The following is a 21,288-nucleotide window of genomic DNA, read 5'->3' as shown; positions in this document are numbered from 1 at the left end:
GTGAAACCATAAAGAAGACTGAGCACTGAAGAATTGATGCTTTTGAACTGTGGTGTTGGAGAAGACTCTTGAGAGTCCCTTGGACTGATAGGAGATCAAACAAGTCAATCCTAAAGGAAATCAACCCTGAATATTCTTTGGAAGGACTGATGCTAAATCTGAAGCTCCAATACTTTGGCCACCTGATGTGAACAGCTGACTCCTTGGAAAAGACCCTGATGCTGGGAAATACTGAAGACAAAAGAGAAGAGGGCAACAGAGGATGGATGGATAGGCAGTATAACTGGCTCAATGAACATGAACTTGAGAAGACTCCAATAGATAGAGAAGAACAGAGGAGCCTGGGTTACTGAAATCCAGGTCACAAAGAGCTGGACACGACTTGGTGAATGAACAGCAACAACAACAATATTACAAGATTGAAGACAGGGAAGTAGTTTTATGTTCACCCCTTGACTATGTATTGGTGATTTTTTTAAAAAAAGTGGAATAGTTCTTAAAATCAAGACTGAGATACTTTGTGTGAATCAAATTCAAATTGAAAGCTATTTGGTTTAAGGAATTTTCTGAATAAGTGAAATAAATCACAAGAACATTAGGTTCCCTCCCCTACATTCTTCATAACTGACCATCTAAAATATATTTAAAGTAAAAATATTTTCTCTCATATTTAAGTTGCATCAATTTTATGGTAGCTCTGAATGATAGAGCATTTCTCAGTGGATCCCAACATCCATCTTTAATCTAAAAAGGTTTGATTTTATGAAGACTATATAATTTTATTTACATGATGAAATGAGCATATACATTAAGATAGAACAGGAACAACTGTGTTATTGCCAGTTCAATTCATCAATTGATATTGTGCATGTACACAGCTAAGATTCCCTTATATTCTTTAGAAAGGTGTATTTAAAAAGTATTTAAAAGTGGTAAAGATTAAGATTAATCTCCTTTCCGAACTTGAAAGTGTTGCTTTTCAAGGTATAATTTCAAGGGAAAAAGAGTAACTTCTAGGCATATGCTTATCATGTTTTGTGTAGAGAATGACAAGAAAAAACTATTAAATCAAAGTGAATTTTTGCCTTGAAATGCATATAAAGAATCATAGAACTGATGGCAATTTAAATAAAGAGCTTTAATATATATTGAGGAGCATTCAATGTAACAAGAAAACTCATGAATCTTGAATGCACTTGATCTACCTGGGTTTCAGTTCTCTAACTTGGAAGAGACTGATTAATATCTTTCCAACTGCAAAATCATATGCTATTTCATTGAAATTAGACAGAAAAGAAGATTTTTAAAAAGTTCTTAAATCCATTAAATCTATCTTAAATCCATTAAATCTTTTTACTTTAAAAATTGATTCTTTTTTGTTTAATATCTCAGACCAAAAGAATAAAAGTGATAAATATTTTATCTAATAAAAAGACTTATGGTGTAGAGTCACTGTTATACTAAGTTGGTTAGTTTATATCAATCATTTCATTGTCAATATTTGACAATTTTCCAGGACTTCTATTTTCAAGTATATTGTTTCATGTTTTCAGAAATTAAGAAAGTAAAGTGATGTGTCTCAAGTGTTAATTGAAAAATACAGTCATTAAGCTTTTAAAATATATAATAAATATGATATTACATATGTAGAATATTAAGTAATATTGATGCTAGATATATATTACATATAAAATATAGTAAATGTGTATGCTGCCGCCCATATTATAAACTGATAAAAGAGAGACATAGTGTTAAAGCACAATAAATCTCAATAAAATATATTTTAGAGAAGGTTAGGGAAATTTTTGTAGACAGGACATGCTGCCAAATAAACTAAAAACTTATTCTGAAAACTAGTTGGCTCCAGTAAACCCTCTTAAAAGAGTTTCTAGAGGATGTGTGAATAACAGAAAACATCACTATATAAATGAATGCTTCCATCAGGGTCTATGTAGTACATGTCTATTATAGGTTCTGATTTCATTTTATCATTCCACATAGTCATTCAGTTCTCCCCCGAGTCCCGTGTTTTCCTTTCTAACTTGTCCATCAGATGGTTCCTGGCTTATGATAGTTGACAAGGTAAAAATAAAATCCTAGTCACAAATATCTCTTCTACCTAATTCCTAGGTGAGTTCTCAAATTTAACATACTTACGAATTACCAAGAGGGCTAGTGAAAGCATCCATCCCTAGACATTCCTGTTGAACGCATTTGGAATGGTACTAGAAAGTGTCCATTTCTAACAAGCTCCCAAGTGATGCTGCTCCTGAAGTTCTGTGAACCACACTTTAAATAGTACTGTCCTAGGTGATTTAGATGGTCACCTATACCTATTAGAAGTTTAAATTTTAGCCAAGCCTGATTTCCTCCATTTCTAAAAAATTAGAAGCTCATTATATAAAGTATTTATAAGCAATCATTTATATTCTATTTTTTATAATAAGCAAACTGAATAACTGCTGATTTCACCAGAGAGGCACTATCTGTTTGGCCAAATCAAGCAACTTAATAATGACCAACTTTCTGACAGTTCCAACCAACTGCACTTTCATTAGATAAGAGTCATGAATTTTAAGAGCGTTTCCAAAAGTTGTTTATTCTAACTGGCTCTCACACTTTTACAAATTGAACATAATAGTGGTTTTTTTTTTCTTTGTATATAGTTTATGTGTGGGTTTTTAAAATGCGTTTGTTTTGTTTTAGGCAAAAGTGGCAAAAGCAAAAATTTTTCTTTGAAAAAGAGACAATTCCTCTTTGATGTTAATTAGCACAATTGAGGGGTCAATGTCTCAGATCTTTTTTTTTTGTTTCATCTTCCTCCTAACCGCTGCCACTCTAGCTAAAGCAGTTAGCTCTAAAATGAGAGGCTAACAATCCAGACTTCCATTACCAAGGAAAAAATGGACATACTGATGTCGACAAATCTATAACTTTGAAAACTCAAGTTACAAGTTTAAAACACAAGTTAACTTTTCTGATCATTACATTTATGAGCACAATACAGGGAAGATGCAGAAGGGCCAGCTTCTCACCCTGGATTGCATTAAAACTTTTCAAACACACCGTTTCTGGACAGCCCATTCTTAGAAACTAGATCTTTCCATGTTGTAACAGTCTTGAAGGAGATTCATGCTCTGGCACTCTAAGGATAATAGAATACTGGTGACATTTGTCATAATGATGACATTATATTATATCAGTTACTAAGAGAACTAAGTAAAGCCTCTACTGGGGAAAAAAAAAGGAGTGAAGATTGTTACCTATGATTAAATGCCACTATCAAACAGAGAAAGATGAATTATACACTAAAGGAGCTTGTTTTACAAGAACATACTATCACTAGAGTCAATATGATATGACTTCAAAAAATGTTGTCATTGATGTATGATACAAAGTATGTTTCTAAAGAAATAAAACATTATTAATGATTTTAATACTTTTTAATGATTTTAATACATTTGGTTATTTCATTAAATGTTTGACTCATTCAGTAAAAATTGGACTTTAGTAGGTAGTTTTCTAATTCTATATGAGAACAATGATTTCCTAACTGAAAAAATTTTGAAAATCTTTTTATGTATCTAGATATTACATAGGAGAAGGCAATGGCACCCGACTCCAGTACTCTTGCCTGGAAAATCCCATGGACAGGGAAGCCTGGTGGGCTTCCGTCTATGGGGTCGAGTCGGACATGACTGAAGCGACTTAGCAGCAGCAGCAGCAGATATTACATAGGGTCTAGCAATACTGGGAGTTTTTTATCCCTAGATATATCAGTATGACTTTATAGTATGATATATATTTTGCCTCAATTGTATTTTACTATTGTAAAATGCATAGGTATACATGTTTGTTTGAATATCTATAAGCCAGTATTAGAGTGTATAATTTGTAGGATTTTGGGAAAATAGCGGTGTGGAGATTGTATAAAACAAACCATAAATGGAAAGAAAGAAAAACATTAAAATCCATGACACCCCTATAAGCCAAAGGGAAGCCCAACATGTTTTGCATCTCTTAAAAATCCACTCTTAAAAATGTTTTTAGTATGTTCAAGAAAGCCACCGTCATATTATTATTCAGATAGTCTTCCTATTTCTAGCTGTGCTGTGCCCCTGGGAAAAGTCAGTCATTGAAAAACAATTTAGAATAAGGGAAAAAGAAAACAAATAAATAAAAAGGCTAGATATGATTCCAGAATCCACCCATTAATGACATGGAAGCTTGAAGAAAATATTCAACTTCTCCAAACTTTAGTTTCCATCTCAGGAACCACATAAGCTTGCCAGCATTTTTTTTTTATAACTTTATGTTTTGTGTAGCACTGGAAAAATTATTTTTTAAAGTGCCTAGTTCTAAGATTAAAAGGGGAACAGTACAAGAAGCTATGGAATGAGGATATACAGAAACACGTAATTTAAAAGATCAAAACTTAAGATGTTAGCTTGTAAAGAAGAGTGAATACAAAGTTTTCAGTGACTTCAAGTTTTTATTAAAGATATCTATGGTTCAACTTTCTACCTATTAAGACCCATTTATATGTTAAAGAACTTATGAAAACTAAGAACATTAGAAATCAGTAGAAAGGAAGATTTTTGTTTGCTTATATTTTTTGTTTGTTTTAATTTAGGAGCTTTTATGAAATACATTTCTATATTTTGAAACAAATAAATTCATTCTGAAAAGAACTAGAAAAATACCTATGAAAAGAAACCAGACATGTTAGCTAATGTCTTAGAAAATAAATTTAAAATGGAGAATCAAAGGGGCTATTGCTTTGCTTACACTGCTTAAATGTCTAAGAAAAAGAAAGCAATAAAATTCATATAATTTAAATTTATTATGAATTAGAAAGCACTTATAATTTTACTAAGGGATGAATAAATAAAGAGTACACCAAATTCACACGTTCCTCAAGGTGCTCCAGAGATAATTCCACAATTACATCCTCACATGTGGGTCAGTACAACTCCTTTCCTTGCAGTTCAGATATTACTTGTGGCTTGGAACCAGGGACCAGGAATGGAAAAAGGATAATTTGATCTTTTCATCATTTTGCCACTTTCTTCTTACAGTCTACCTTTTCTATTCACTATACTGCCTCTGGTTCTTTCAAAATCAAGGTATAGAAACTGGGTATAACTTTTTAAAAACAAGGAAAATAATATCATTCATGAGTTTCTCTTGGTTGTTCATTGTGATAGCAGAACAAAAGCTGTGTGTTTCATGAGAAGACTCTTCAAAGGGAAATTTTGCTTTAAACTCATTCTGAAAGATTGATCATTAATATCATATATATTTGTCCTTCCAAATTGACTGGAACTTGCTTCTTTTTTCACTGCCATGGAAGTTGGTCTAGCTAGTGACACTAGACTTCAATATTCTTAGGATAAGATGTGGGCACAAACAGTATACCTATTTTCACAAATGTCTCCACAGTGCTGCGACTCCCAAGTTTCTAGCAGAACTCTCTCATGCTCTCTTTAGTGGTAGCATGGGACAATCCTACAAGTTCTGCATCATAGCACATGTCCTTCGGAGAGTCCAGCCTTCTTGGAGACATCAGAAATATTTTTGTGTTTCTCTTACTGACATCTACAGATTTGGGTGTGAAAGAAGTGTATCCTTAGGTTTGAAATATTTCAGCATCCTGGATTCCTATAAAATCTATTTGATTAATCTAAATTCTTCTAATGAATCTGCAATTTTTATAAGCAATATGGATTATACAGTGGAAGTGATGAATGGATTCATGGGATTAGATCAGATAGACAGAATGCCTGAAGAACTATGGACAGATGTTCACAACATTGTACAGGAGGTGGTAACCAAAACCATCCCCAAGAAAAAGAAATGCAAGAAACCAAGTGGTTGTCTGAGGAGGCCTTACAAATAGCTGAGAAAAGAAGAGAGGCAAAAGGCAAAGAAGAAAAAGATATACCCAACTGATACAGAACTCCAGAGAATAGCAAGGAGAGATAAGAAAGCCTTATTAAGTGAATATTGCAAAGAAATAAAGAAAAACATTGATTACACTAAAGACTTTGACTGTGTGGTCACAAAAACACTGTGGAAAATTCTTCAAGAGATGGCAATATCAGATCATCTTACCTACCTCCTGAGAAACTTGTATGTAAGTCAAGAAGCAGCGGTTAGGATCAGACATGGAACTATGGACTGGCTCATAATTGGGAAAGGAGTATGTCAAGGCTGTATATGGTAAACCCTGCTTATTTAACTTGTATGCAGAGTACATCATGCAAAATGCTAGGCTGGATGAATCATAAGCTGAAATCAATCAAGATTGCCAGGAGAAATATAAATAACCTCAGATATGCAGATGATACCACCCTAATGGAAGAAAGTGAAGAGGAACTAAAGAGCCTCTTGATAAAGGTGAAACAAGAGAGGGAAAAAGCTGGCTTAAAACTCAACATTCAAAAAACTAAGATCATGGCATCCAGTACCATCACTTCATGGCAAATAGATGGAAAAACAATGGAAACAGTGACAGACTTTATTTCCTTGGGCACCAAAATCACTGCAAATGGTGACTGCTGCCATGAAATTAAAAGACACTTGCTCCTTGGAAGATAAGCTATGACAAACCTAGATAGCATTCTAAAAAGCAGAGACATTACTTTGCTGACAAATGTCTGTATAGTCAAAGCTATGGTTTTTCCAGTAGTAATGTATGGATGTGAGATTGGCCCATAAAGAAGGCTGAGTGCCAAAGAATTAGTGCTTTCAAATTGTGGTGTTGCTATTTACAATAACTAGAACATGGAAGCAACCTAGATGGTCATCAACAGATGAATGGATAAAGAAACTGTGGTACATATATACAGTGGAATACTACTTAGTCATAAAAAGGAACACATTTGAGTCAGTTCTAATGAGGTAGACAAACCAGGAGCCTATTATACAGAGTGAAATAAGTCAGAAAGAGAAATATAAATATTGTATACTGATGCATATATATGGAATCTATAAAGATGGTTTTGATGAATTTATTTTCAGGACAGTATGGAAAAACAGACATAGAGAACAGACCAACAGGCATGGGGAGGAAGAGAGGAGGGATAGGGTGAGATGTATGGAGAGAGTAACATGGAAACTTATAATACCATTTGTAAAATTGATAGCCATTGGGAATTTGCTGTATGACTCAAGGAGCACAAACAGGGGCTCTGTGACAATCTAGAAAGGTGGGGTGGGGAGGGAAATGGAAGGGCGGTTTGGTTTGGGAGGGAGGGGATATGGGTGTACCTATGGCTGATTTTTGTTGAGGTCTGATAGAAAACCACAAAATTCTGTAAAGCAATTATCCTTCAATTAAAAATATAAATAAAATGGCAAAAAAAATGTAGTGTTGCAGAAAACTCTTGAGAGTACGTTGGACAGCAAGGAGAACAAACCAGTCCATCCTAAAGGAAATTAACCCTGAATATTCTTTGGAAGAACTGATGCTGAAGCTGAAGCTCCGATACTTTGACTACATGATGCAGAGATGACTCATTGGAAAAGACCTTGATACTGGGGAAAGATTGAGGGCAGAAGAAGAAGGGGGCAAAAGAAGATGAGATGGTTGGATGGCATCATTGACTCAACAGACATGAGTTTGAACAAATTCTGGGAGATAGTGAAGGACAGGGAAGCCTGGCATGCTGCAGTCTATGGGGTCGCAAATAGCTACAACTGAGCAACTAAACAACATATGGAGTTATATGCACTGCACTGCTTTTATTGCCTCTCATTATGCCCTACAAAGTTTTGTCTGCTCTGCAACTGCTCTGGAAAATGTATATGCAATTCTACCCATTATCTTCGGGTTTGGCTCCCCTGGTAAAAATTCAGGGACAACATGAAAATACCCTTGTGAGACTCTGTTCCCATTAAAAAACTGAACAATAGGAAAATATTAATTCAATGAGCAAAAGTAGGGGGTGAAAGGAGGAAGTAGAGGTAAAAGGAGTGGAATTATATTAATATCCTTTTCAAACCTAAATGTAGAGCCTGGAAAATAGAATTCTAGGTGTATGATAAATCAGTAGTTACAGAAAAGGATATTTGAAATCTATTAACATTGGTTGCCTTTGGAATTTACCCAGGGAACCGGGAATTAAGAAGGCTTTTAATATTATATCATCTTGAGAGAATGATGGCTGTGCCCCTGTTCAGACTGCCCTCCGTTTCTGTGTGTGTGAGTGTGCATGCATGCACATGTGAATCAGAAAAGTTGACTGACTATTCTTATATAGTGGGTAACCTTTCCTGCTCTAATCAGATATTGGGTCAATTTTCCTCAAATACAGAGTGGACTTAAGCATACATAAAGGATATTATTTTTGTCTTAAATATACCAACAGAGTACTTAGTAGAAGAGATATATTCATTCTTCATCTTATTAAACAATCTTTTAAAAGTGCTTCTTATTTGTTGTACAGTAAAGATATAAAAGTTATTAAGATATACTTTCTATATTTCAAGAAAATATAATATACAAGACAGTTTTCATGGTAAAGTTTAGACAATTTCTTTAACATATAGTAACTGTTTCACTGAGAATGTTGAATAAGTAGTTTAAGGCTTTTCCAAGTTTCTTCAGGAAAAATAAATGATTTACTAGATCTACTAGATTTAGATTTATTAGATTTAACTTCTTTTTTTAAAAGTCTCATAAAAATTCATGTTAGCATCAGAATTGATTAAATTCTCATCATATATACTTACACACTAAAATTAAGGGAAAATACTTTTGAAAAATAGTTTCATGAATTATTTTTTAAACTGATCAAAAACACTGCTGTCCATCCATGACTAATGAGAACAGATTTTGAAGCTTTAGGGGTATCAGCTGCCTTGATCCTGGTCTGTACATGATTTTTCTAGCAAAACTCAGCTACCGCAGTTAAAATGCCTAAGCTGTCCCTTCCCCTAGGGACAGAGAGATATCTGATTAAAATATTTCTGCCTTCTGCCCATTCCTACCTTCCAATGAGAAGAAACACCTATCGTATTCAACTACTCCCTTCAGACAACCTGTCTGCATTTGGCCACTAATGTAATCTCTTATTTAACATTGCATGCAAGCCATGTTCTGATTTGATATTTCTAATAACTCAAGGGAGAACTTTATAACATTTTTGTTATAAAGTTTTGCCAATTCCAAGTAAAGATAAAAATCTCTGTGAACAGCATCCCTGATTCCATTATTGCTTTACTTCTCATCAGAATATAAAAGTAACAGCTTCTTATTTATACACTGCACTTCCATGTTACATTCTTTTTGCTACCAATATGAAGATTTCCATACAACATAACATTGTTTAAGTATATATTTTTAAAATAAAATTAGTACCTACTTTTAAGCAAATCACAAAATTCAGAATGTATGAAGGCTGGAATTTTGCTAAGTTGCTAAAATTATTAACTTACTTCATTCACTTCAAGAATATTTAGCAAGTGGATACAATGTGCCAAGGGTTCTTCTAGTCATTTGGGTATGCTGCTACTGCTGCTGCTAAGTCGCTTCAGTCGTGTCCGACTCTGTGTGACCCCATGACGGCAGCCCATCAGGCTTCACCATCACTGGGATTCTCCAGGCAAGAACACTGGAGTGGGTTGCCATTTCCTTCTCCAATGCATGAAAGTGAAAAGTGAAAGTGAAGTCACTCAGTCGTGTCCTATTCTTAGCGACCCCATGGACTGCAGCCTACCAGGCTCCTCAATCCATGGGATTTTCCAGGCAAGAGTACTGGAGTGGGTATATCTGTGTATAAAAGAGAATAGATTCCTATCTTCATGGAGCTTATATTTTAACAAGGAGAGATAGACAATAAAATTGATTTAGCAAATGCATTTTCTACCATTTATGAGTATGAAGATTGAAAAAAGTTTATCAATATATAGAGATCAAGAGTGTCAGGGGCTGGGAAGCATAAGGGTACTATTAAACAGGGTGATAAGACAATTCTCCTTGAAATGATAAAATTTGAGTAAAGATTTAAGAACGTAAGTTGTTTAGTCATGTGGATTTCTAGATTAATTCCAGGAGAAACAAATAGTATATATACAGTCTTTACAGGGCTTTCTTGGTGGCTCCGTGGTAAAGAATCTGCCTGCAGTGCAGGAAACCCTGGTTCTATTCCTGGGTTTGGAAGATCCCCTGGAGGAGAGCATGGCAACCCACTCCAGTATTCTTGCCTGGAGAGTCCCAAGGACAGAAGAGGTTGGTGGGCTACAGTTCATAGGATAGCAAAGAGTTGGACACGACTGAAGTGACTGAGCACACACCATCTTCATGGGATTTGTGCTTCATGACTGAGCACACAAGCATGCACAATCTTTACAGTGGAACCAAAGAGGACAGTGTATCCAGAATATTTGATTCGGGGTAAGGACAGGAAAAATAGAAAATGAAGTCAGAAAGTTAAGGAGGAGTTGGAGGGGTAAGATTATATACAGCTTCATAAATTGCATAACGGTTGTGACTTTTACTCTGAATGAACTCCGAAGCTATCACAGTTCGGAGGTGACATGCTCTGACTTTGGCTTAGAGTGATACCTCCCATTCTAGTGGCTTCTGTATATTGATTGTATTGGACTAAGGTTACAAGTAGAAGTCCAGTTAGATAGCTATTGAAGTAATCTCAGAAGAGAAGATGAAGACTTGTTTGAGGGAGGTACCAGGAGATCAGGTAAGAAGCTTCAAGATTCTAGAGGAGACAATATTGCCAGGAAGTGGAGAGGAGAGTCAAGGAGGACTCCAGAAATTTTGGTGCTAAGCAACCGAAAGGATGCAATTAGGTATAAGTGGGTTTGGGAGGAGAAAAAACAAGGGTCAGTAATGCACATATTCTGTTTGAAGGTCAAAAGGAATAACAAACTAAGCATATAAATGGAGGACCATTGGCAACTATATTGTATTTGAAGTCATTAGGCTGCACGAACTCACCAAGGGAGTGAGGCTAGTTCCAGAAGAGGAAAAGACAAAACTCTGAACCTTTAAATGGGTTGGGAATATAAGGATAAACAGTCAGGGTTAAGAAGGAACAGCTGTGATGTATAGCGGGCTTCCCTGGTGGCTCGGATATTAAAAGCATCTGCCTGCAATGCGGGAGACCCGAGTTAGATCTCTGGGTCAGGAAGATCCTATGGAGAAAGAAATGGCAACCCACTGCAGTACCCTTGCATAGATGCAGCAATATATAGTAGTATCTTGGAGAAGTGATGAAATATATCAGAGGAGAGAATGAACATCTGTGTGAAGAGCTGTTAACAGATCCAATAAAATGGGGCCGTGAAATAATAACTGGATTTAAGAGTGTGGACAGCACCAGTGAACTGGACAAGAGCACCAATATAAGAGGTAAGAAAACAAAAGTCAGACTATAGAGGGGTCTAAGAAAAGTGAAAAGAGAGAATTAAAGAAATGTAATATGCTGAATTCTTCCAAGGAGATTCATTAGAAAAGAAAGTAGTCTTTCAACATAAGCGTCATTAGGATTTTATAGATGAGAAGAACAAAACTGATAGAATACATAAGTGACAGAGTCAGTTTGTAAGGGATAAAAACTGATTCAAATTCAAACCTACCTGTCTCTTTTTGTTGTACTCTGCTATTTTCACAAATAGCCAAAGAAATTGGAGAGTGATCAATTAATTCTTACTTTATGTGATTCTGTGAGAATTAAGTGATTTATTTATAAAAATTGTATGGCACAAAATCGAGCACATTATAGATGAGAAATACAGGCTAGATTTCTTCTCCTAATGTTCCCTACTCCTGTTTACTGTCTGAAATATACAGCATCATTGGGAAATGTAAAGCAAGTGTTTATTGCTTATGAACCGTATGATAAAATCAAACATTTGACAGGCTACTAAAAGAACATATGATATTTGCAACTTATGTATCTTTATAACAGACTGATACAAGAAATGTATGTTTGTTCATATTTTGTCACCAGAAAAAAAGGAATATTAGATCTTATCCAGGCTTCCCTGGGGGCTCAAATGATAAAACATCTGCCTGTTATGCTGGAGATCAGGGTTTGATCCCTGGGTTGGGAAGATCCTCTGGAGAAGGGAATGACAATTCACTCCAGTGTTCTTGCCTGGAGAATTCCATAGACAGAGGAGCCTGGTGGGCTACAGTCTAAACAAAATGTGGGCCTATTCAGCTGACTGATAATACTAGTATTCATGTATAATATATAAACTTACATTACTCTAAAAAATACTTATTCATCTACGTAAAGAAGAAAGTTAGAATCTCCTTTGTTTAATGACAGGACAATTTTGAAAATGAACATCATGTGGTTTGGAAATATTCACATTATTTAGATAAGTATTGCGGTTACTAAACAGAAGAAGAAAAATGAATCTAAATATGCATAAAGTGATATTTAAGGATTAGTGAGCATACATGGTTATTTATATTTCAACACCTTAGAAAAATACTACTTTGAAAATGCATGCATCGGGTCAAAGTTTTAGATGTATTTAAGAAATAGTAACTGGCCTTGTTTTGTTGGAACTTAGACAAACAGATGAATTATAGAGACACATAGTTGTAGATGTTTATACAGATATGGATAAGAAAATAATATCAGAATAGGCATTTAAGAATTGCAAGCTTTGCAGATCCTTTCCAATCCAGATTAGTAATGTTAAAATACTGTTCCCTTCAAAATTACATCCTACCTTAGGGGTGAGGATTGGAAAGAGGCAATAAATATGGAAATAAAAAAGTCATTTATGGATGTTGGGGATTTGGGATGCTTACTTGAGTTACATTATCAGGAGAGAACTCTCATAGGGAATATTTGACCTTAGAGCAAACTGACAAGAAGAAGGTAGTCACGCCGGTATTTTTGAACAAAGCTTTCTAAGTAAGAATTAAAGCAAGTGTAAAGACCTTAAATATATCAAAGTATCATTCTGAAATGTAAAAATTAGAAAAAAGGAGCTCTCTGTGCAAAATGCAGTAAGAATATGAGAAAATCATGGGCTAGATCATTGGAGAGGTTAGCCAGACAGATTGCACAGGACCTGGTATGCCAGAGTAAGAGTGTGCACTTTATTGCAGTGGTGATGGGAGCCTTTAGAGAACTGATAAGTGGTAGGATGAGGTGATTTAATAAAGGCTTTACAAACTCCCTCTGGTTGATTTATGCAGAATGGATCAGAGCAATTATAAAAGCCTATTATTAGAAGGCTGTCAATGGAGTTTAGATGACTGACAAAGTGATGTGAAGTATGACCTTAGCAGAGAAGACAAAATATACAAGCTAGATACCATAATTACTGGTTCAGCCAAAAATTTATTCAAGTCTTTCCATAAGATATGAAAAACCAAATGAATTTTTTGCCAATCCAATACAATAGATGAACTAAATTACCTATCTGTTTTGTAAAATGTGGCATTGTGTGAAAGGGAAGAGAAAAAAATAACTTTCACTGATTGGATACACCTCAATTTGAACAGATTGAGTTTGAGAGACTAGCTGTAACATTCTGGAAAGACACTGAAAATTGAGATTAAGATTTACTGTAAAGAGAGAGTCAGTCTTGCAGTTTGGGGCAACATCAGCCTAAAGAGAATCATTAAACTATTAGAAAGACTGGCCTTTCACTAGACACAAGGGTTTGGGGCCTTTGTAGAACACTTCTCTTTTATGATGCAAAGCCCCTAAACTGAAGTGGGAAAGAGAAAGGTTTAGACTCTATTATGAAAGGAAATTTGTCCGTGGGATTCTCCAGGCAAGAATACTGGAGTGGGTAGCCATTTCCTTCCTTCCTTTCATCAGCCTTCCCAAAAAGGCTGATGAAAGTGTGTAAAATCAAGATGATAACTGTACTTAGCAGCACGGTAGCAATAAAGCATCACTGAGATCTGAGGAAGTGTTATCTTCTTAGGAGTTCCTGCTTTGGACTGAGTTAGCTTGAGACAGTGAATCACTCCAGTGTCCTAAATCCATCAACAGGAACACAGATGCTCTATTTGTCATAAATATTTAATGCTGGGCTGGAAGAAGCACAAACTGGAATCAAGATTGCAGGGAGAAATATCAATAACCTCAGATATGCAGATGACACCACCCTTATGGCAGAAAGTGAAGAGGAACTCAAAAGCCTCTTGATGAAAGTGAAAGTGGAGAGTGAAAAAGTTGGCTTAAAGCTCAACATTCAGAAAACGAAGATCATGGTATCCGGTCCCAGCACTTCATGGGAAATAGATGGGGAAACAGTGGAAACAGTGTCAGACTTTATTTTTCTGGGCTCCAAAATCACTGCAGATGGTGACTGCAGCCATGAAATTAAAAGACGCTTACTCCTTGGAAGGAAAGTTATGACCAACCTAGATAGCATATTCAAAACCAGAGACATTACTTTGCCAACTAAGGTCTGTCTAGTCAGGGCTATGGTTTTTCCAGTGGTCACAGTCCAGCGAGAGTTGAACTGTGAAGAAGGCTGAGCACCGAAGAATTGATGCTTTTGAACTGCGGTGTTGGAGAAGACTCTTGAGAGTCCCTTGGACTGCAAGGAGATCCAACCAGTCCATTCTGAAGGAGATCAGCCCTGGGATTTCTTTGGAAGGAATGATGCTAAAGCTGAAACTCCAGTACTTTGGCCACTTCATGTGAAGAGTTGACTCATTTGAAAAGACTCTGATGGTGGGAGGGATTGGGGGCAGGAGGAGAAGGGGACGACAGAGGATGAGATGGCTGGATGGCATCACTGACTCGATGGACGTGAGTCTGAGTGAACTCCGGGAGTTGGTGATGGACAGGGGGGCCTGGCGTGCTGCGATTCATGGGGTCGCAAAGAGTCGGACATGACTGAGCCACTGAACTGAACTGAAACCTTTTAAATTGACAGCTAAGCCATGCCAAATTAAGAAGCATCTGGGCTGACATTTTCCTTCTCTCCTGTTATAATCATGGCTGCTCAGGGCTGGCTCCCAGCCTGCCAGGCCTGTCTGCCGTGACCCGGCCTCCTGGCCGGGCTCCTGGACGGGGAGACATGCGGCCCCCCAGGCAGCAGGCCCACAACCACGAGGACCCCCAATGTCAGACGGCACAAGCAAGCGGGGGCTGCTGGCGCCCCAGCAGCATGTATCTGACTCAGAGGGTGCCCCGCCGGGCTGTTCGGCTGGGACAGAGAGGGAGCGTATTCTTGCCTGGAGAATCCCACGGATAAAGGAGCCTGGTGGGCTACAGTCCATGGGGTTGCAAAGAGTCGAACACGACTGATCGACTAACACATGAAAGGAAAATGGTAATGAGAAGTGAAGTGAAGTGAAGTCGTTCAGTCGTGCCCGACTCTTTGCGACCCCACGGATAGTAGCCTGCACCAAGCTCCTCCGTCCGTGGGATTTTCAAGGCAAGAGTACTGGAGTGGGTTGCTATTTCCTTCTCCAGGGAATCTTCCCAACCGAGGGATTGAACCCAGGTCTCTCACATTGTAGACAGACGCTTTACCGTCTGAGCCACCAGCGAAGTCCTAGTAATGAGAAAGAGAGACTCAAATTTCCTCTGTTTCTTATCAGTGGGCTTCCGTGGTGGCTCAGCTGGTAAAGAATCCACCTACAATGTGGGAGGCCTGGGTTCGATCCCTGGATTGGGAAGATCCCCTGGAAAAGTGAAAGGCTACCCACTCCAATATTCTTGTCTGGAAAATTCTATGGGGTGGCAAAGAGTCAGACAAGACTGAGCGACCTTCACTTTCACTTTCTCATCAGAGCCTTTTCTTTGCTGGGAAGATCCAGACACATTACTATGTTCCCATAACATAAATGGTGTATTTATTGATGCAACTTAATTCTTAGAAGAGTACATGAAAATGTGCATACTGCCCTCAATAAGGTTATAATTCAATTGTGAAGCAAAAGCAATTGCCTTCTTGCTTTTATTTCAAAATTCACAATTATGCAATATTTCAGAAGAAAGTTGCATACCTTAGTCCTAAATGGAATTTTTACTTTCTCCCTTTACATGGCTTTTCTTAACCAGCTTCTCTTTGTGCTAAACCCTTCTGTGGCTGATAACTCTCCATTCATCCCTCTCAATCCTACCATATTTTATAACTCTCCATCCATCCGTCTCAATCCTACCATATTTTATATCATCTTGATTTGTTCCCTATTATATTTCTACAGGACTGTAGACAAATTCAGAGTTTTGGGCCTCTTTGAATTTTTCAGTCTACACTTTATTGGGATCCAACAGAAGACCAGCAGGAAAGTTAATCAAACAAATGCTCTTCCATAGAAGGGGTCTGTCTATGTGTATGTATTGTTATTGTTGGGAATAAGGGGCTACAAATACTTCTATAGTAATTACTTTTTGTCCCTGAGAGATCATTTTTTAGAATTTTTTAAATACACACAAAATGTGTGAACAATCTTCTCACAAAAGATATATATTCTGAAATCATGAAGTAGCTAAATTTTCCATCCACAGTTTTAAATTCTTAAGTATACTAAGCCAATAATCAGAAACTCACACACTTTCAAAAAAGGATAGAAAAACAATTAGTCTTTAACTTAATTAAATGATGAAGCAATTCAGCCAACTCAGCTTTTAAATTTAATCATAATTAATCTAAATAGGTATACAATGCTGTAGCATTTAGTGGTTCAATAAGACAGTAGGCATCTGGCAGAATCATTCCAACTCTATAGGTTGCTTCATTTATTCAAAAAGTGATAACAAGACAGAAAATCATTAAGAAGTTTTTGTTGCGATGACAGTGTGTTTTTCAAAGTTTGTCTTGAGATATACTAAAAGATGTAAACCTCATATACATTTAGAAATATTCTTAGATCTGATATCAAAAGCATGAACCACAAAAAGAAAAAAATGAAATCAGACCTCATAAAATATTTTGCCTTGCAAAAGGCTATGTACAATAATTATATGGTAACTAGAGCTATTATGAAGGCTTCATTTTTTACATATGTCAATCACTTATTTAATTTAGTGTTCTTATGTAGATTATATAAAGGTCCAACATAATAGCTGTGTTGTACTGAGAGCAATTTGAGATAAAATGTGATGAGTATTTTGGTTGTTTTCATCAGATTATTTGGTTCAACTTGCTTAGTCTACCATTACTGAAGGCAGACATTTTCAATTCAATTTTCAAAGTATCATTTCATTCTCCACCTCTAAAACAGTAAATATTTTCTGCAGAAGACATGTCATCATAATGGATGAAGAAGGCATTGTTCTGTATTGCTGTTAGATGATAATTTGGACAGATAAAGAGAGAGAAAGAGAGGAGACCTGTTTATAAGTGTAATGCATGCATAGACTCTAGGTAAACATAAATAAACTCCTGATTTGAGCATGGTGACTCAAAAAGAGAAAACAGATATGAGAAAAACTTATATAACTTATTCATTATTCTATTTATTATGCTTCTTCATTTATTATTTTTTAAAAAATGATAGCATAAGTGCTAAGCTTTTGGTGATATATTGCCAAACTGTAAGTTAGGTTAAATAAATAAGACAAAAGTTAAATAGGGAAAGGCTATTCTTGAAAATCTGAGCATCATCAAGAAGCAGGATTATCTAAACAACAGAATTCTTTATGATTATGTATCTCAAAATGAAGAAGAGAAATTGTGCTTGATGAATAGTCCAAATTACTACATATATTTTCAAGATGTGGATGAGTTAATACTGATGCTACTATGATAACTTTTGAATATCTAGAAATTAACATTAACCTCATGATGAACATTTGGATTTACTTTTACTTAGTAATGAATTACGTATAATCAAAGGACTTTTCAACAACCGGTTCTGGAGAATGTACATAGGCAAAAAACACAAAACTAAGCTAAACTTAGCAAATCACAGACCTATATAGGGAATATAAGGTATAAATATTCTCATATTTCTGAGGATATACTGACTGATAATGAGAACATGGCTTCCTACTTGGTGGGCCCTTGCCCATCAATATAGTTTCCAATATTATCATAACTACTGAAAACAGAACTACCTGCTCCTTAGCAGAAGGAAACATCTTTGAGAAAATGTAGAATTTCTTATAGAGAATAGATATTCTTCTGCAGTGGATAAGCAGATTACATCTTATGCAAGATAATGAGATAGTCTGCAATTTAAAAAATGTTTTCTAGTCGTGTATTTATATTATTTCTTAAGTTTATAGACAAAATTAATTGATAGGTTTAATTTGAACATATTTAATAGGAGCATATTGAGTGGTTAGTTGAGAGGACAAGTCTGAAAGACAGAAGAAATATGGTACTAGTAGAAGAAAGTTGATGCCAAGATAAATTATCAGTAGGTAGAGGGCATTTGGAGAAGGCAATGGCACCCCACTCCAGTACTCTTGCCTGGAAAATCCCATGGATGGAGGAGCCTGGTAGGCTGCAGTCCATGGGGTCGCTAAGAGTCGGGCATGACTGAGCGACTTCACTTTCACTTTTCACTTTCATGCATTGGAGAAGGAAATGGCAACCCGCTCCAGTGTTCTTGCCTGGAGAATCCCAGGGATGGGGGAGCCTGGTGGGCTACCATCTATGGGGTCGCACAGAGTCGGACACAACTGAAGTGACTTAGCACAGAGGGCATTACAAGATGCATGGATTAGTAAGATCATCCTTCATGGGATACAAGTATGGGGTCAGGACAGAACCCTGTGTAGTGGCTATAATCTAAAGACTAAAAGCAAAATCAAGGAGAAAAATGTGATCAGATATTCAGCAAATATTTGAGTAAAATCTAAAAGGAAAAGTCAAATGTTGAATATACAAAAACTAATGTCAAATGCTATTTGCCTCAAATTGCATTTCCCATCTTTTTATTCATTATATATAAGAATACTGAGCATCATTTACCTTATTGAGTATACACATAGAATATAAAATACTGACAATTTGAAGAAAGGCTGATTCATATTTCTAATCTTTTCTCCTTTGCTATTATTACATACTTAATAACACTTTAAAAATGTTTAAATTTAAAAAGTAAAGAAAGATTGTGATTTAAAAAAACTTCTATAGCAAACCATTACCTATAGCATTTCAATAATGACATTAACATTTTATCTGATTTCAAATGAATTTTATTGCCCCTCAGTTGAATCACATCATAGATTTCAATAGTTCATGATTTCTTTTTTAATTTTGAGGATTATTTGTGATATTACTGAAAATTGTGAAACCTTTCTAATGAAAGGTTAGATAGTCAAAATTGCTCTTGAATTTTTCTCAAAAGATCCGATTAAGAATTCAACTGTATACAGGGATATGCATTATTAAATTAATTGCACTCAGAACTAGAAAATGTATCATTCCATTGAGAAATTATATTCAAAATTAAATCATTTAAGGGCTTAACCACTTGGAACATTTCAGCAATTCACTAAATCAGTACTAACTTATCTACAATTGAATATTTTATTTGCTTAAATTTAAAGGCATTAAAGATTTCACTTGCATTGGTAAAAGAGAGATTGCTAATTTCTGACAAGCAGAGGCAAAAAGGGGCTTTCCTGGTGGCTCAGATGGTAAAGAATCTGCCTGCAATGCAGGAAACCTACAATCTATCCCTGGGTTGAGAAGATCCCCTGGAGAAGGAAATGGCAACCACTCCAGTACTCTTGCCTAGAGAATCCCATGGACAGAAGGGCCTGATGGGCTACAGTCCGTTCTGTTGCAAAGAGTCGAACATGACTGCACACACACACACACACACATACACACACACACAGGCAAAACAGTTATCTAAATTACCATTGATAGCCACTTAACAATCAAGTGCTTATAAGTGACAAGGCTCTGAGTACCTTGTAGAAAGTAAATATAAATACCAGCTATGAGCACATGATCCTTGCAAATTGAAGTCTGTAAGAGTTGAGTATTTTCCCTTTACCTTAAAAAGTTTTATGTATGTATCTATTATAATCAATTTTGTTTCCTCCTGTCTCCTATGCCCCTACCATTTAGCATAGTATGTGTTCATTGTTTTGGACCTTACATTTCAGTAAGTTATAAAATATGAAAATAGAAGTTTGACAAAGTTAAAAGAAAAGTGAACAGTATCCAAAGATGGAATAAAAGAGTTGTATCCTCTTTTGATTAGCAGTTTTCAATTGTGCAACAGACATACTTATCCTATTAGCAGAAGAATGGGCTTGCTATTGTTTTTATTTGCAATGTATTCTAGTTAAGTGGAGAAGGAAATGGCAACCCACTCCAGTGTTCTTGCCTGGAGAATCCCAGGGATGGGGGAGCCTGGTGGGCTTCCTTCCATGGGGTCCCGCAGAGTCGGACATAACAAGTGACTTAGCAGCAGCAGCAGCATTCTAGTTAAGAGAGATGAGAATGAATGTCAAATCGATGAGATACAGAGTGTGACTTTATACCGGGGCACTTTAGGAAAGCTGGAATTCTGTTTCCTGGAATCTCTTCCTATGTAATTCATAAGAGAAGTTAATGTTTATGAGATATGGAAAATGTAAGTGAAGCAGCAGCCATATTTTCCTCCTCTGACAGTTGGTGCAGGGTAATTGTTGGTCTTCTAGCAAGAAGACTGTATTGGTGTGGAGCAGCATCACACCTGCAACTTCCAGCCTCTGCTCAGTCTCCTTCTTCAGCTTTCCCAAGTCTTTAGTCAAGTGAAAAACAGATGCAAATTCTGGTTTTCTCTCATATGTCCTAGATGTCTTCAGAGATTTCAGTTCATGTTCTTTCCATGTTAGTTTTCTTTCCCCATTGCTGAACTGACTAACCTATAGCAAATTTGACCAGATATATAACATAGACAACATCCATGCACAGATACCTTCACCAACTTCACAGCTATGTAAGGGCTGATTTTTACAATATCTGTATCATTTATAGTGTCCCTACTTCTCTTAATGAACCCTGAGTTAAATAATAGAGAATACAAATAATGACACTGGAAGAAGCTGTATCAAAAAGTGATATTTCAATACATCCATTGGTCTATATTATCTATATTACATAAGGAAGTAGCTTATGTAAGTTCCAAAATTTGAGTACAAAAACAAGAAAACAGACAAAAATGAGATAGGAAAATAAAAAATAAAATTAAAATAGGGCACATATTTTTCTAAAGTCTCTTTGTGAAACAAATTAAAAATTAAAAGAGGCCCTTAAATCATCTGATTTAATAATAACAATAAAAAATTTCCTGATGTAACGGCTTCATGACCCATTATTTAAATGGTATAGAAAAAATGTGACTCTAGAGTAACATCACCTTTGAAATGACTT

This window comes from Bos javanicus, chromosome 5 (genome assembly GCF_032452875.1).
Source record: "Bos javanicus breed banteng chromosome 5, ARS-OSU_banteng_1.0, whole genome shotgun sequence".
Classification (NCBI taxonomy): Eukaryota; Metazoa; Chordata; class Mammalia; order Artiodactyla; family Bovidae; genus Bos; species Bos javanicus.
Note: the sequence above shows the minus strand (reverse complement) of the source record.